This window comes from Danio rerio, chromosome 5, assembly GCF_052040795.2.
Source record: "Danio rerio strain M-AB ecotype USA chromosome 5, GRCz13ab, whole genome shotgun sequence".
Classification (NCBI taxonomy): Eukaryota; Metazoa; Chordata; class Actinopteri; order Cypriniformes; family Danionidae; genus Danio; species Danio rerio.
Genome location: NC_141025.1, coordinates 45,020,148 through 45,035,805, shown reverse-complemented (window position 1 = coordinate 45,035,805; position 15,658 = coordinate 45,020,148). Strand labels below are relative to the sequence as shown.

The 15,658-nt window shown below is 45.0% G+C and overlaps 1 long non-coding RNA gene and 18 other non-coding genes across 19 annotated transcripts in view; 14 read left to right on the top strand and 5 right to left on the bottom strand.

Annotated features, from left to right (window-relative positions):
• The window catches only part of LOC148679708 (uncharacterized), an 890,299-nt gene that overhangs the window by 19,633 nt on the left and 855,008 nt on the right, over window positions 1-15,658 (top strand). The gene's annotated exons all lie outside the window — the stretch shown is intronic.
• LOC147844323 (U5 spliceosomal RNA) lies at window positions 258-373 on the top strand. The gene has a single exon (XR_015492253.1). It is a non-coding gene; the product is annotated as a U5 spliceosomal RNA (small nuclear RNA).
• On the top strand, window positions 1,481-1,596 carry LOC147844322 (U5 spliceosomal RNA). Its single transcript, XR_015492310.1, has one exon. It is a non-coding gene; the product is annotated as a U5 spliceosomal RNA (small nuclear RNA).
• trnad-guc (transfer RNA aspartic acid (anticodon GUC)) lies at window positions 1,931-2,002 on the bottom strand. The gene has a single exon. It is a non-coding gene; the product is annotated as a tRNA-Asp (tRNA).
• LOC147844320 (U5 spliceosomal RNA) lies at window positions 2,705-2,820 on the top strand. The gene has a single exon (XR_015492309.1). It is a non-coding gene; the product is annotated as a U5 spliceosomal RNA (small nuclear RNA).
• On the top strand, window positions 3,926-4,041 carry LOC147844319 (U5 spliceosomal RNA). Its single transcript, XR_015492374.1, has one exon. It is a non-coding gene; the product is annotated as a U5 spliceosomal RNA (small nuclear RNA).
• On the top strand, window positions 5,148-5,263 carry LOC147844318 (U5 spliceosomal RNA). The gene has a single exon (XR_015492308.1). It is a non-coding gene; the product is annotated as a U5 spliceosomal RNA (small nuclear RNA).
• On the bottom strand, window positions 5,598-5,669 carry trnad-guc (transfer RNA aspartic acid (anticodon GUC)). The gene has a single exon. It is a non-coding gene; the product is annotated as a tRNA-Asp (tRNA).
• On the top strand, window positions 6,370-6,485 carry LOC147844316 (U5 spliceosomal RNA). Its single transcript, XR_015492359.1, has one exon. It is a non-coding gene; the product is annotated as a U5 spliceosomal RNA (small nuclear RNA).
• Window positions 6,820-6,891, bottom strand: trnad-guc (transfer RNA aspartic acid (anticodon GUC)). The gene has a single exon. It is a non-coding gene; the product is annotated as a tRNA-Asp (tRNA).
• LOC147844314 (U5 spliceosomal RNA) lies at window positions 7,592-7,707 on the top strand. Its single transcript, XR_015492354.1, has one exon. It is a non-coding gene; the product is annotated as a U5 spliceosomal RNA (small nuclear RNA).
• Window positions 8,815-8,929, top strand: LOC147844313 (U5 spliceosomal RNA). The gene has a single exon (XR_015492393.1). It is a non-coding gene; the product is annotated as a U5 spliceosomal RNA (small nuclear RNA).
• On the bottom strand, window positions 9,264-9,335 carry trnad-guc (transfer RNA aspartic acid (anticodon GUC)). The gene has a single exon. It is a non-coding gene; the product is annotated as a tRNA-Asp (tRNA).
• On the top strand, window positions 10,037-10,152 carry LOC147844311 (U5 spliceosomal RNA). The gene has a single exon (XR_015492307.1). It is a non-coding gene; the product is annotated as a U5 spliceosomal RNA (small nuclear RNA).
• Window positions 11,260-11,375, top strand: LOC147844310 (U5 spliceosomal RNA). Its single transcript, XR_015492306.1, has one exon. It is a non-coding gene; the product is annotated as a U5 spliceosomal RNA (small nuclear RNA).
• LOC147844309 (U5 spliceosomal RNA) lies at window positions 12,486-12,601 on the top strand. The gene has a single exon (XR_015492328.1). It is a non-coding gene; the product is annotated as a U5 spliceosomal RNA (small nuclear RNA).
• Window positions 12,936-13,007, bottom strand: trnad-guc (transfer RNA aspartic acid (anticodon GUC)). Its single transcript has one exon. It is a non-coding gene; the product is annotated as a tRNA-Asp (tRNA).
• LOC147844307 (U5 spliceosomal RNA) lies at window positions 13,710-13,825 on the top strand. The gene has a single exon (XR_015492327.1). It is a non-coding gene; the product is annotated as a U5 spliceosomal RNA (small nuclear RNA).
• Window positions 14,933-15,048, top strand: LOC147844306 (U5 spliceosomal RNA). Its single transcript, XR_015492305.1, has one exon. It is a non-coding gene; the product is annotated as a U5 spliceosomal RNA (small nuclear RNA).

Genomic DNA, 15,658 nt, shown 5'->3' with positions numbered 1-15,658 from the left:
GGACTGGGCTCTAATCTGTCTGATGTCCTAATAACACAATTTTACATGGTGACATCACTGCAGCTTTGAAAATGTGGATATATTTGTCTTAACCAAAGACTGCACCTCTTTCTGTGTGACCTCATTCTGTACTGCGTAATGCTTCGATGCCTTCATTTCAACAAAGTAGGATTACGAGGCCAACGTGCCTTGCAGTCACCCTTGCCGAACATTGTGCTGTGTATGGCCAACTGCTCTGATTAAGCAGCATAGTGTTACAGCTCGAGTTTCTCTTCAAACACGCACAAATCTTTCGCCTTTTACTAAAGATTTCCGTGGGGAGGAACTATTGTGAGTTTTGTTTATTTTTTGGTGCTCTGCTATCTGCAGAGCTGCATTAAGATGTTGAATTGCAGAACGAGATGTGGAAGAGTGTTTGTGTCAGTAGATTAGCCTAGACCGAATGGTTGTTATCAATCCGGCGATCAAATGAAGTTGCTCTTAGCTCATTCTCTAAAGCGCAGCAATCTTGGATCTGTGTGTCTTTTTCTCCCTCTCTTCACAATTGCAGTCTTTGGAACCGCAGCAAAAAAGCGAGTGAGCAAAATCGAGCTCTTATTTACCACAAGAAGGACATGGCCAATATTGTATGGTGGGTTTGTTTCTTTGGACAGCTTTATGCTTAAGCCTGAGGTGGGGTAAGGAGTTCAGCGTCTTGAAGAAAATGCCTCCCCGTCGGGGAATCGTACCCCGGTCTTCCGCGTGACAGGCGGAGATACTGTCCACTATACTAACGAGGATCACTCATGCAAGAATGTAAACTGTTCAGCTGCACTATTATGTTGAGGGTGCCTGAGAGCAAAAGGCTGCAAGTTTCTTCCGACGAACGTCGCACTGTGGGCTTGTTTTTTTTTTGGACAGATTCATGCTGAAGCTCAAGTTTTTAAGAGGAGTTTAGCATCCTAAAAAAAGCCCCCCCTGGCAGGGAAGCGAACCCTGATCATCCGGGTGACACATGGAAATACTGTCCACTATACTAACAAAGACTAGCGTGCTTTTGGTTATGTCAAGCGTGGGTGGACACTTTCTGCCAGCAGTCTCACCAAACCGAAGCCAAGCCATTCCTCCTTAAGACAGGCAGAGTCAGACATGTAATAAAAACAACGACCGATGGGTTCAGTCCAAAGGGCAAACTGTAGCTTCTGCTGGTTATAGTCACCCTCAAAACCTTTGGCTGTTACCAAGGACTGGGCTCTAATCTGTCTGATGTCCTAATAACACAATTTTACATGGTGACATCACTGCAGCTTTGAAAATGTGGATATATTTGTCTTAACCAAAGACTGCACCTCTTTCTGTGTGACCTCATTCTGTACTGCGTAATGCTTCGATGCCTTCATTTCAACAAAGTAGGATTACGAGGCCAACGTGCCTTGCAGTCACCTTTGCCGAACATTGTGCTGTGTATGGCCAACTGCTCTGATTAAGCAGCATAGTGTTACAGCTCGAGTTTCTCTTCAATCACGCACAAATCTTTCGCCTTTTACTAAAGATTTCCGTGGGGAGGAACTATTGTGAGTTTTGTTTATTTTTGGGTGCTCTGCTATCTGCAGAGCTGCATTAAGATGTTGAATTGCAGAACGAGATGTGGAAGAGTGTTTGTGTCAGTAGATTAGCCTAGACAGAATGGTTGTTATCAATCCGGCGATCAAATGAAGTTGCTCTTAGCTCATTCTCTAAAGCGCAGCAATCTTGGATCTGTGTGTCTTTTTCTCCCTCTCTTCACAATTGCAGTCTTTGGAACCGCAGCAAAAAAGCGAGTGAGCAAAATCGAGCTCTTATTTACCACAAGAAGGACATGGCCAATATTGTATGGTGGGTTTGTTTCTTTGGACAGCTTTATGCTTAAGCCTGAGGTGGGGTAAGGAGTTCAGCGTCTTGAAGAAAATGCCTCCCCGTCGGGGAATCGAACCCCGGTCTTCCGCGTGACAGGCGGAGATACTGTCCACTATACTAACGAGGATCACTCATGCAAGAATGTAAACTGTTCAGCTGCACTATTATGTTGAGGGTGCCTGAGAGCAAAAGGCTGCAAGTTTCTTCCGACGAACGTCGCACTGTGGGCTTGTTTTTTTTTTTGGACAGATTCATGCTGAAGCTCAAGTTTTTAAGAGGAGTTTAGCATCCTAAAAAAAGCCCCCCCTGGCAGGGAAGCGAACCCTGATCATCCGGGTGACACATGGAAATACTGTCCACTATACTAACAAAGTCTAGCGTGCTTTTGGTTATGTCAAGCGTGGGTGGACACTTTCTGCCAGCAGTCTCACCAAACCGAAGCCAAGCCATTCCTCCTTAAGACAGGCAGAGTCAGACATGTAATAAAAACAACGACCGATGGGTTCAGTCCAAAGGGCAAACTGTAGCTTCTGCTGGTTATAGTCACCCTCAAAACCTTTGGCTGTTACCAAGGACTGGGCTCTAATCTGTCTGATGTCCTAATAACACAATTTTACATGGTGACATCACTGCAGCTTTGAAAATGTGGATATATTTGTCTTAACCAAAGACTGCACCTCTTTCTGTGTGACCTCATTCTGTACTGCGTAATGCTTCGATGCCTTCATTTCAACAAAGTAGGATTACGAGGCCAACGTGCCTTGCAGTCACCTTTGCCGAACATTGTGCTGTGTATGGCCAACTGCTCTGATTAAGCAGCATAGTGTTACAGCTCGAGTTTCTCTTCAATCACGCACAAATCTTTCGCCTTTTACTAAAGATTTCCGTGGGGAGGAACTATTGTGAGTTTTGTTTATTTTTGGGTGCTCTGCTATCTGCAGAGCTGCATTAAGATGTTGAATTGCAGAACGAGATGTGGAAGAGTGTTTGTGTCAGTAGATTAGCCTAGACAGAATGGTTGTTATCAATCCGGCGATCGAATGAAGTTGCTCTTAGCTCATTTTCTAAAGCGCAGCAATCTTGGATCTGTGTGTCTTTTTCTCCCTCTCTTCACAATTGCAATCTTTGGAACCGCAGCAAAAAAGCGAGTGAGCAAAATCGAGCTCTTTTTTACCACAAGTAGGACATGGCCAATATTGAATGGTGGGTTTGTTTCTTTGGTCAGCTTTATGCTTAAGCCTGAGGTGGGGTAAGGAGTTCAGCGTCTTGAAGAAAATGCCTCCCCATCGGGGAATCGAACCCCGGTCTTCCGCGTGACAGGCGGAGATACTGTCCACTATACTAACGAGGATCACTTATGCAAGAATGTAAACTGTTCAGCTGCACTATTATGTTGAGGGTGCCTGAGAGCAAAAGGCTGCAAGTTTCTTCTGACGAACGTCGCACTGTGGGCTTGTTTTTTTTGGACAGATTCATGCTGAAGCTCAAGTTTTTGAGAGGAGTTTAGCATCCTAAAAAAAGCACCCCCTGGCAGGGAAGCGAACTCTGATCATCCTGGTGACACATGGAAATACTGTCCACTATACTAACAAAGACTAGCGTGCTGTTGGATATGTCAAGCGTGGGTGGACACTTTCTGCCAGCAGTCTCACCAAACCGAAGCCAAGCCATTCCTCCTTAAGACAGGCAGAGTCAGACATGTAATAAAAACAACGACCGATGGGTTCAGTCCAAAGGGCAAACTGTAGCTTCTGCTGGTTATAGTCACCCTCAAAACCTTTGGCTGTTACCAAGGACTGGGCTCTAATCTGTCTGATGTCCTAATAACACAATTTTACATGGTGACATCACTGCAGCTTTGAAAATGTGGATATATTTGTCTTAACCAAAGACTGCACCTCTTTCTGTGTGACCTCATTCTGTACTGCGTAATGCTTCGATGCCTTCATTTCAACAAAGTAGGATTACGAGGCCAACGTGCCTTGCAGTCACCCTTGCCGAACATTGTGCTGTGTATGGCCAACTGCTCTGATTAAGCAGCATAGTGTTACAGCTCGAGTTTCTCTTCAAACACGCACAAATCTTTCGCCTTTTACTAAAGATTTCCGTGGGGAGGAACTATTGTGAGTTTTGTTTATGTTTTGGTGCTCTGCTATCTGCAGAGCTGCATTAAGATGTTGAATTGCAGAACGAGATGTGGAAGAGTGTTTGTGTCAGTAGATTAGCCTAGACCGAATGGTTGTTATCAATCCGGCGATCAAATGAAGTTGCTCTTAGCTCATTCTCTAAAGCGCAGCAATCTTGGATCTGTGTGTCTTTTTCTCCCTCTCTTCACAATTGCAGTCTTTGGAACCGCAGCAAAAAAGCGAGTGAGCAAAATCGAGCTCTTATTTACCACAAGAAGGACATGGCCAATATTGTATGGTGGGTTTGTTTCTTTGGACAGCTTTATGCTTAAGCCTGAGGTGGGGTAAGGAGTTCAGCGTCTTGAAGAAAATGCCTCCCCGTCGGGGAATCGTACCCTGGTCTTCCGCGTGACAGGCGGAGATACTGTCCACTATACTAACGAGGATCACTCATGCAAGAATGTAAACTGTTCAGCTGCACTATTATGTTGAGGGTGCCTGAGAGCAAAAGGCTGCAAGTTTCTTCCGACGAACGTCGCACTGTGGGCTTGTTTTTTTTTGGACAGATTCATGCTGAAGCTCAAGTTTTTAAGAGGAGTTTAGCATCCTAAAAAAAGCCCCCCCTGGCAGGGAAGCGAACCCTGATCATCCGGGTGACACATGGAAATACTGTCCACTATACTAACAAAGACTAGCGTGCTTTTGGTTATGTCAAGCGTGGGTGGACACTTTCTGCCAGCAGTCTCACCAAACCGAAGCCAAGCCATTCCTCCTTAAGACAGGCAGAGTCAGACATGTAATAAAAACAACGACCGATGGGTTCAGTCCAAAGGGCAAACTGTAGCTTCTGCTGGTTATAGTCACCCTCAAAACCTTTGGCTGTTACCAAGGACTGGGCTCTAATCTGTCTGATGTCCTAATAACACAATTTTACATGGTGACATCACTGCAGCTTTGAAAATGTGGATATATTTGTCTTAACCAAAGACTGCACCTCTTTCTGTGTGAGCTCATTCTGTACTGCGTAATGCTTCGATGCCTTCATTTCAACAAAGTAGGATTACGAGGCCAACGTGCCTTGCAGTCACCTTTGCCGAACATTGTGCTGTGTATGGCCAACTGCTCTGATTAAGCAGCATAGTGTTACAGCTCGAGTTTCTCTTCAATCACGCACAAATCTTTCGCCTTTTACTAAAGATTTCCGTGGGGAGGAACTATTGTGAGTTTTGTTTATTTTTGGGTGCTCTGCTATCTGCAGAGCTGCATTAAGATGTTGAATTGCAGAACGAGATGTGGAAGAGTGTTTGTGTCAGTAGATTAGCCTAGACAGAATGGTTGTTATCAATCCGGCGATCAAATGAAGTTGCTCTTAGCTCATTCTCTAAAGCGCAGCAATCTTGGATCTGTGTGTCTTTTTCTCCCTCTCTTCACAATTGCAGTCTTTGGAACCGCAGCAAAAAAGCGAGTGAGCAAAATCGAGCTCTTATTTACCACAAGAAGGACATGGCCAATATTGTATGGTGGGTTTGTTTCTTTGGACAGCTTTATGCTTAAGCCTGAGGTGGGGTAAGGAGTTCAGCGTCTTGAAGAAAATGCCTCCCCGTCGGGGAATCGAACCCCGGTCTTCCGCGTGACAGGCGGAGATACTGTCCACTATACTAACGAGGATCACTCATGCAAGAATGTAAACTGTTCAGCTGCACTATTATGTTGAGGGTGCCTGAGAGCAAAAGGCTGCAAGTTTCTTCCGACGAACGTCGCACTGTGGGCTTGTTTTTTTTGGACAGATTCATGCTGAAGCTCAAGTTTTTGAGAGGAGTTTAGCATCCTAAAAAAAAGCACCCCCTGGCAGGGAAGCGAACTCTGATCATCCGGGTGACACATGGAAATACTGTCCACTATACTAACAAAGACTAGCGTGCTGTTGGATATGTCAAGCGTGGGTGGACACTTTCTGCCAGCAGTCTCACCAAACCGAAGCCAAGCCATTCCTCCTTAAGACAGGCAGAGTCAGACATGTAATAAAAACAACGACCGATGGGTTCCGTCCAAAGGGCAAACTGTAGCTTCTGCTGGTTATAGTCACCCTCAAAACCTTTGGCTGTTACCAAGGACTGGGCTCTAATCTGTCTGATGTCCTAATAACACAATTTTACATGGTGACATCACTGCAGCTTTGAAAATGTGGATATATTTGTCTTAACCAAAGACTGCACCTCTTTCTGTGTGACCTCATTCTGTACTGCGTAATGCTTCGATGCCTTCATTTCAACAAAGTTGGATTACGAGGCCAACGTGCCTTGCAGTCACCCTTGCCGAACATTGTGCTGTGTATGGCCAAGTGCTCTGATTAAGCAGCATAGTGTTACAGCTCGAGTTTCTCTTCAATCATGCACAAATCTTTTGCCTTTTACTAAAGATTTCCGTGGGGAGGAACTATTGTGAGTTTTGTTTATTTTTGGGTGCTCTGCTATCTGCAGAGCTGCATTAAGATGTTGAATTGCAGAACGAGATGTGGAAGAGTGTTTGTGTCAGTAGATTAGCCTAGACAGAATGGTTGTTATCAATCCGGCGATCAAATGAAGTTGCTCTTAGCTCATTCTCTAAAGCGCAGCAATCTTGGATCTGTGTGTCTTTTTCTCCCTCTCTTCACAATTGCAGTCTTTGGAACCGCAGCAAAAAAGCGAGTGAGCAAAATCGAGCTCTTATTTACCACAAGAAGGACATGGCCAATATTGTATGGTGGGTTTGTTTCTTTGGACAGCTTTATGCTTAAGCCTGAGGTGGGGTAAGGAGTTCAGCGTCTTGAAGAAAATGCCTCCCCGTCGGGGAATCGAACCCCGGTCTTCCGCGTGACAGGCGGAGATACTGTCCACTATACTAACGAGGATCACTCATGCAAGAATGTAAACTGTTCAGCTGCACTATTATGTTGAGGGTGCCTGAGAGCAAAAGGCTGCAAGTTTCTTCCGACGAACGTCGCACTGTGGGCTTGTTTTTTTTTGGACAGATTCATGCTGAAGCTCAAGTTTTTAAGAGGAGTTTAGCATCCTAAAAAAAACCCCCCCTGGCAGGGAAGCGAACCCTGATCATCCGGGTGACACATGGAAATACTGTCCACTATACTAACAAAGACTAGCGTGCTTTTGGTTATGTCAAGCATGGGTGGACACTTTCTGCCAGCAGTCTCACCAAACCGAAGCCAAGCCATTCCTCCTTAAGACAGGCAGAGTCAGACATGTAATAAAAACAACGACCGATGGGTTCAGTCCAAAGGGCAAACTGTAGCTTCTGCTGGTTATAGTCACCCTCAAAACCTTTGGCTGTTACCAAGGACTGGGCTCTAATCTGTCTGATGTCCTAATAACACAATTTTACATGGTGACATCACTGCAGCTTTGAAAATGTGGATATATTTGTCTTAACCAAAGACTGCACCTCTTTCTGTGTGACCTCATTCTGTACTGCGTAATGCTTCGATGCCTTCATTTCAACAAAGTAGGATTACGAGGCCAACGTGCCTTGCAGTCACCCTTGCCGAACATTGTGCTGTGTCAGGCCTACTGCTCTGATTAAGCAGCATAGTTTTACAGCTCAAGTTTCTCTTCAATCACGCACAAATCTTTCGCCTTTTACTAAAGATTTCCGTGGGAAGGAACTATTGTGAGTTTTGTTTATTTTTGGGTGCTCTGCTATCTGCAGAGCTGCATTAAGATGTTGAATTGCAGAACGAGATGTGGAAGAGTGTTTGTGTCAGTAGATTAGCCTAGACAGAATGGTTGTTATCAATCCGGCGATCAAATGAAGTTGCTCTTAGCTCATTCTCTAAAGCGCAGCAATCTTGGATCTGTGTGTCTTTTTCTCCCTCTCTTCACAATTGCAGTCTTTGGAACCGCAGCAAAAAAGCGAGTGAGCAAAATCGAGCTCTTATTTACCACAAGAAGGACATGGCCAATATTGTATGGTGGGTTTGTTTCTTTGGACAGCTTTATGCTTAAGCCTGAGGTGGGGTAAGGAGTTCAGCGTCTTGAAGAAAATGCCTCCCCGTTGGGGAATCGAACCCCGGTCTTCCGCGTGACAGGCGGAGATACTGTCCACTATACTAACGAGGATCACTTATGCAAGAATGTAAACTGTTCAGCTGCACTATTATGTTGAGGGTGCCTGAGAGCAAAAGGCTGCAAGTTTCTTCCGACGAACGTCGCACTGTGGGCTTGTTTTTTTTTTGGACAGATTCATGCTGAAGCTCAAGTTTTTAAGAGGAGTTTAGCATCCTAAAAAAAGCCCCCCCTGGCAGGGAAGCGAACCCTGATCATCCGGGTGACACATGGAAATACTGTCCACTATACTAACAAAGACTAGCGTGCTTTTGGTTATGTCAAGCGTGGGTGGACACTTTCTGCCAGCAGTCTCACCAAACCGAAGCCAAGCCATTCCTCCTTAAGACAGGCAGAGTCAGACATGTAATAAAAACAACGACCGATGGGTTCAGTCCAAAGGGCAAACTGTAGCTTCTGCTGGTTATAGTCACCCTCAAAACCTTTGGCTGTTACCAAGGACTGGGCTCTAATCTGTCTGATGTCCTAATAACACAATTTTACATGGTGACATCACTGCAGCTTTGAAAATGTGGATATATTTGTCTTAACCAAAGACTGCACCTCTTTCTGTGTGACCTCATTCTGTACTGCGTAATGCTTCGATGCCTTCATTTCAACAAAGTAGGATTACGAGGCCAACGTGCCTTGCAGTCACCCTTGCCGAACATTGTGCTGTGTATGGCCAACTGCTCTGATTAAGCAGCATAGTGTTACAGCTCGAGTTTTCTTCAATTACGCACAAATCTTTCGCCTTTTACTAAGGATTTCCGTGGGGAGGAGCTATTGTGAGTTTTGTTTATTTTTGGGTGCTCTGCTATCTGCAGAGCTGCATTAAGATGTTGAATTGCAGAACGAGATGTGGAAGAGTGTTTGTGTCAGTAGATTAGCCTAGACAGAATGGTTGTTATCAATCCGGCGATCAAATGAAGTTGCTCTTAGCTCATTCTCTAAAGCGCAGCAATCTTGGATCTGTGTGTCTTTTTCTCCCTCTCTTCACAATTGCAGTCTTTGGAACCGCAGCAAAAAAGCGAGTGAGCAAAATCGAGCTCTTATTTACCACAAGAAGGACATGGCCAATATTGTATGGTGGGTTTGTTTCTTTGGACAGCTTTATGCTTAAGCCTGAGGTGGGGTAAGGAGTTCAGCGTCTTGAAGAAAATGCCTCCCCGTCGGGGAATCGAACCCCGGTCTTCCGCGTGACAGGCGGAGATACTGTCCACTATACTAACGAGGATCACTCATGCAAGAATGTAAACTGTTCAGCTGCACTATTATGTTGAGGGTGCCTGAGAGCAAAAGGCTGCAAGTTTCTTCCGACGAACGTCGCACTGTGGGCTTGTTTTTTTTTTGGACAGATTCATGCTGAAGCTCAAGTTTTTAAGAGGAGTTTAGCATCCTAAAAAAAGCCCCCCCTGGCAGGGAAGCGAACCCTGATCATCCGGGTGACACATGGAAATACTGTCCACTATACTAACAAAGACTAGTGTGCTTTTGGTTATGTCAAGCGTGGGTGGACACTTTCTGCCAGCAGTCTCACCAAACCGAAGCCAAGCCATTCCTCCTTAAGACAGGCAGAGTCAGACATGTAATAAAAACAACGACCGATGGGTTCAGTTCAAAGGGCAAACTGTAGCTTCTGCTGGTTATAGTCACCCTCAAAACCTTTGGCTGTTACCAAGGACTGGGCTCTAATCTGTCTGATGTCCTAATAACACAATTTTACATGGTGACATCACTGCAGCTTTGAAAATGTGGATATATTTGTCTTAACCAAAGACTGCACCTCTTTCTGTGTGAGCTCATTCTGTACTGCGTAATGCTTCGATGCCTTCATTTCAACAAAGTAGGATTACGAGGCCAACGTGCCTTGCAGTCACCCTTGCCGAACATTGTGCTGTGTATGGCCAACTGCTCTGATTAAGCAGCATAGTGTTACAGCTCGAGTTTCTCTTCAATCACGCACAAATCTTTCGCCTTTTACTAAAGATTTCCGTGGGGAGGAACTATTGTGAGTTTTGTTTATTTTTGGGTGCTCTGCTATCTGCAGAGCTGCATTAAGATGTTGAATTGCAGAACGAGATGTGGAAGAGTGTTTGTGTCAGTAGATTAGCCTAGACAGAATGGTTGTTATCAATCCGGCGATCAAATGAAGTTGCTCTTAGCTCATTCTCTAAAGCGCAGCAATCTTGGATCTGTGTGTCTTTTTCTCCCTCTCTTCACAATTGCAGTCTTTGGAACCGCAGCAAAAAAGCGAGTGAGCAAAATCGAGCTCTTTTTTACCACAAGAAGGACATGGCCAATATTGAATGGTGGGTTTGTTTCTTTGGACAGCTTTATGCTTAAGCCTGAGGTGGGGTAAGGAGTTCAGCGTCTTAAAGAAAATGCCTCCCCATCGGGGAATCGAACCCCGGTCTTCCGCGTGACAGGCGGAGATACTGTCCACTATACTAACGAGGATCACTCATGCAAGAATGTAAACTGTTCAGCTGCACTATTATGTTGAGGGTGCCTGAGAGCAAAAGGCTGCAAGTTTCTTCCGACGAACGTCGCACTGTGGGCTTGTTTTTTTTTTGGACAGATTCATGCTGAAGCTCAAGTTTTTAAGAGGAGTTTAGCATCCTAAAAAAAGCCCCCCCTGGCAGGGAAGCGAACCCTGATCATCCGGGTGACACATGGAAATACTGTCCACTATACTAACAAAGTCTAGCGTGCTTTTGGTTATGTCAAGCGTGGGTGGACACTTTCTGCCAGCAGTCTCACCAAACCGAAGCCAAGCCATTCCTCCTTAAGACAGGCAGAGTCAGACATGTAATAAAAACAACGACCGATGGGTTCAGTCCAAAGGGCAAACTGTAGCTTCTGCTGGTTATAGTCACCCTCAAAACCTTTGGCTGTTATCAAGGACTGGGCTCTAATCTGTCTGATGTCCTAATAACACAATTTTACATGGTGACATCACTGCAGCTTTGAAAATGTGGATATATTTGTCTTAACCAAAGACTGCACCTCTTTCTGTGTGACCTCATTCTGTACTGCGTAATGCTTCGATGCCTTCATTTCAACAAAGTAGGATTACGAGGCCAACGTGCCTTGCAGTCACCTTTGCCGAACATTGTGCTGTGTATGGCCAACTGCTCTGATTAAGCAGCATAGTGTTACAGCTCGAGTTTCTCTTCAATCACGCACAAATCTTTCGCCTTTTACTAAAGATTTCCGTGGGGAGGAACTATTGTGAGTTTTGTTTATTTTTGGGTGCTCTGCTATCTGCAGAGCTGCATTAAGATGTTGAATTGCAGAACGAGATGTGGAAGAGTGTTTGTGTCAGTAGATTAGCCTAGACAGAATGGTTGTTATCAATCCGGCGATCGAATGAAGTTGCTCTTAGCTCATTTTCTAAAGCGCAGCAATCTTGGATCTGTGTGTCTTTTTCTCCCTCTCTTCACAATTGCAATCTTTGGAACCGCAGCAAAAAAGCGAGTGAGCAAAATCGAGCTCTTTTTTACCACAAGTAGGACATGGCCAATATTGAATGGTGGGTTTGTTTCTTTGGACAGCTTTATGCTTAAGCCTGAGGTGGGGTAAGGAGTTCAGCGTCTTGAAGAAAATGCCTACCCGTCGGGGAATCGAACCCCGGTCTTCCGCGTGACAGGCGGAGATACTGTCCACTATACTAACGAGGATCACTCATGCAAGAATGTAAACTGTTCAGCTGCACTATTATGTTGAGGGTGCCTGAGAGCAAAAGGCTGCAAGTTTCTTCCGACGAACGTCGCACTGTGGGCTTGTTTTTTTTTTTTGGACAGATTCATGCTGAAGCTCAAGTTTTTGAGAGGAGTTTAGCATCCTAAAAAAAAGCACCCCCTGGCAGGGAAGCGAACTCTGATCATCCTGGTGACACATGGAAATACTGTCCACTATACTAACAAAGACTAGCGTGCTGTTGGATATGTCAAGCGTGGGTGGACACTTTCTGCCAGCAGTCTCACCAAACCGAAGCCAAGCCATTCCTCCTTAAGACAGGCAGAGTCAGACATGTAATAAAAACAACGACCGATGGGTTCAGTCCAAAGGGCAAACTGTAGCTTCTGCTGGTTATAGTCACCCTCAAAACCTTTGGCTGTTACCAAGGACTGGGCTCTAATCTGTCTGATGTCCTAATAACACAATTTTACATGGTGACATCACTTCAGCTTTGAAAATGTGGATATATTTGTCTTAACCAAAGACTGCACCTCTTTCTGTGTGACCTCATTCTGTACTGCGTAATGCTTCGATGCCTTCATTTCAACAAAGTAGGATTACGAGGCCAACGTGCCTTGCAGTCACCCTTGCCGAACATTGTGCTGTGTCAGGCCTACTGCTCTGATTAAGCAGCATAGTGTTACAGCTCGAGTTTCTCTTCAATCACGCACAAATCTTTCGCCTTTTACTAAAGATTTCCGTGGGGAGGAGCTATTGTGAGTTTTGTTTATTTTTGGGTGCTCTGCTATCTGCAGAGCTGCATTAAGATGTTGAATTGCAGAACGAGATGTGGAAGAGTGTTTGTGTCAGTAGATTAGCCTAGACAGAATGGTTGTTATCAATCCGGCGATCAAATGAAGTTGCTCTTAGCTCATTCTCTAAAGCGCAGCAATCTTGGATCTGTGTGTCTTTTTCTCCCTCTCTTCACAATTGCAGTCTTTGGAACCGCAGCAAAAAAGCGAGTGAGCAAAATCGAGCTCTTATTTACCACAAGAAGGACATGGCCAATATTGTATGGTGGGTTTGTTTCTTTGGACAGCTTTATGCTTAAGCCTGAGGTGGGGTAAGGAGTTCAGCGTCTTGAAGAAAATGCCTCCCCGTCGGGGAATCGAACCCCGGTCTTCCGCGTGACAGGCGGAGATACTGTCCACTATACTAACGAGGATCACTCATGCAAGAATGTAAACTATTCAGCTGCACTTTTATGTTGAGGGTGCCTGAGAGCAAAAGGCTGCAAGTTTCTTCTGACGAACGTCGCACTGTGGGCTTGTTTTTTTTTTGGACAGATTCATGCTGAAGCTCAAGTTTTTAAGAGGAGTTTAGCATCCTAAAAAAAGCCCCCCCCTGGCAGGGAAGCGAACCCTGATCATCCGGGTGACACATGGAAATACTGTCCACTATACTAACAAAGACTAGCGTGCCTTTGGTTATGTCAAGCGTGGGTGGACACTCTCTGCCAGCAGTCTCACCAAACCGAAGCCAAGCCATTCCTCCTTAAGACAGGCAGAGTCAGACATGTAATAAAAACAACGACCGATGGGTTCAGTCCAAAGGGCAAACTGTAGCTTCTGCTGGTTATAGTCACCCTCAAAACCTTTGGCTGTTACCAAGGACTGGGCTCTAATCTGTCTGATGTCCTAATAACACAATTTTACATGGTGACATCACTGCAGCTTTGAAAATGTGGATATATTTGTCTTAACCAAAGACTGCACCTCTTTCTGTGTGACCTCATTCTGTACTGCGTAATGCTTCGATGCCTTCATTTCAACAAAGTAGGATTACGAGGCCAACGTGCCTTGCAGTCACCCTTGCCGAACATTGTGCTGTGTATGGCCAACTGCTCTGATTAAGCAGCATAGTGTTACAGCTCGAGTTTCTCTTCAATCACGCACAAATCTTTCGCCTTTTACTAAAGATTTCCGTGGGGAGGAGCTATTGTGAGTTTTGTTTATTTTTGGGTGCTCTGCTATCTGCAGAGCTGCATTAAGATGTTGAATTGCAGAACGAGATGTGGAAGAGTGTTTGTGTCAGTAGATTAGCCTAGACAGAATGGTTGTTATCAATCCGGCGATCAAATGAAGTTGCTCTTAGCTCATTCTCTAAAGCGCAGCAATCTTGGATCTGTGTGTCTTTTTCTCCCTCTCTTCACAATTGCAGTCTTTGGAACCGCAGCAAAAAAGCGAGTGAGCAAAATCGAGCTCTTATTTACCACAAGAAGGACATGGCCAATATTGTATGGTGGGTTTGTTTCATTGGACAGCTTTATGCTTAAGCCTGAGGTGGGGTAAGGAGTTCAGCGTCTTGAAGAAAATGCCTCCCTGTCGGGGAATCGAACCCCGGTCTTCCGCGTGACAGGCGGAGATACTGTCCACTATACTAACGAGGATCACTCATGCAAGAATGTAAACTGTTCAGCTGCACTATTATGTTGAGGGTGCCTGAGAGCAAAAGGCTGCAAGTTTCTTCCGACGAACGTCGCACTGTGGGCTTGTTTTTTTTTTGGACAGATTCATGCTGAAGCTCAAGTTTTTAAGAGGAGTTTAGCATCCTAAAAAAAGCCCCCCCTGGCAGGGAAGCGAACCCTGATCATCCGGGTGACACATGGAAATACTGTCCACTATACTAACAAAGTCTAGCGTGCTTTTGGTTATGTCAAGCGTGGGTGGACACTTTCTGCCAGCAGTCTCACCAAACCGAAGCCAAGCCATTCCTCCTTAAGACAGGCAGAGTCAGACATGTAATAAAAACAACGACCGATGGGTTCAGTCCAAAGGGCAAACTGTAGCTTCTGCTGGTTATAGTCACCCTCAAAACCTTTGGCTGTTACCAAGGACTGGGCTCTAATCTGTCTGATGTCCTAATAACACAATTTTACATGGTGACATCACTGCAGCTTTGAAAATGTGGATATATTTGTCTTAACCAAAGACTGCACCTCTTTCTGTGTGACCTCATTCTGTACTGCGTAATGCTTCGATGCCTTCATTTCAACAAAGTAGGATTACGAGGCCAACGTGCCTTGCAGTCACCTTTGCCGAACATTGTGCTGTGTATGGCCAACTGCTCTGATTAAGCAGCATAGTGTTACAGCTCGAGTTTCTCTTCAATCACGCACAAATCTTTCGCCTTTTACTAAAGATTTCCGTGGGGAGGAACTATTGTGAGTTTTGTTTATTTTTGGGTGCTCTGCTATCTGCAGAGCTGCATTAAGATGTTGAATTGCAGAACGAGATGTGGAAGAGTGTTTGTGTCAGTAGATTAGCCTAGACAGAATGGTTGTTATCAATCCGGCGATCGAATGAAGTTGCTCTTAGCTCATTTTCTAAAGCGCAGCAATCTTGGATCTGTGTGTCTTTTTCTCCCTCTCTTCACAATTGCAATCTTTGGAACCGCAGCAAAAAAGCGAGTGAGCAAAATCGAGCTCTTTTTTACCACAAGTAGGACATGGCCAATATTGAATGGTGGGTTTGTTTCTTTGGACAGCTTTATGCTTAAGCCTGAGGTGGGGTAAGGAGTTCAGCGTCTTAAAGAAAATGCCTCCCCATCGGGGAATCGAACCCCGGTCTTCCGCGTGACAGGCGGAGATACTGTCCACTATACTAACGAGGATCACTCATGCAAGAATGTAAACTGTTCAGCTGCACTATTATGTTGAGGGTGCCTGAGAGCAAAAGGCTGCAAGTTTCTTCCGACGAACGTCGCACTGTGGGCTTGTTTTTTTTTTGGACAGATTCATGCTGAAGCTCAAGTTTTTAAGAGGAGTTTAGCATCCTAAAAAAAGCCCCCCCTGGCAGGGAAGCGAACCCTGATCAT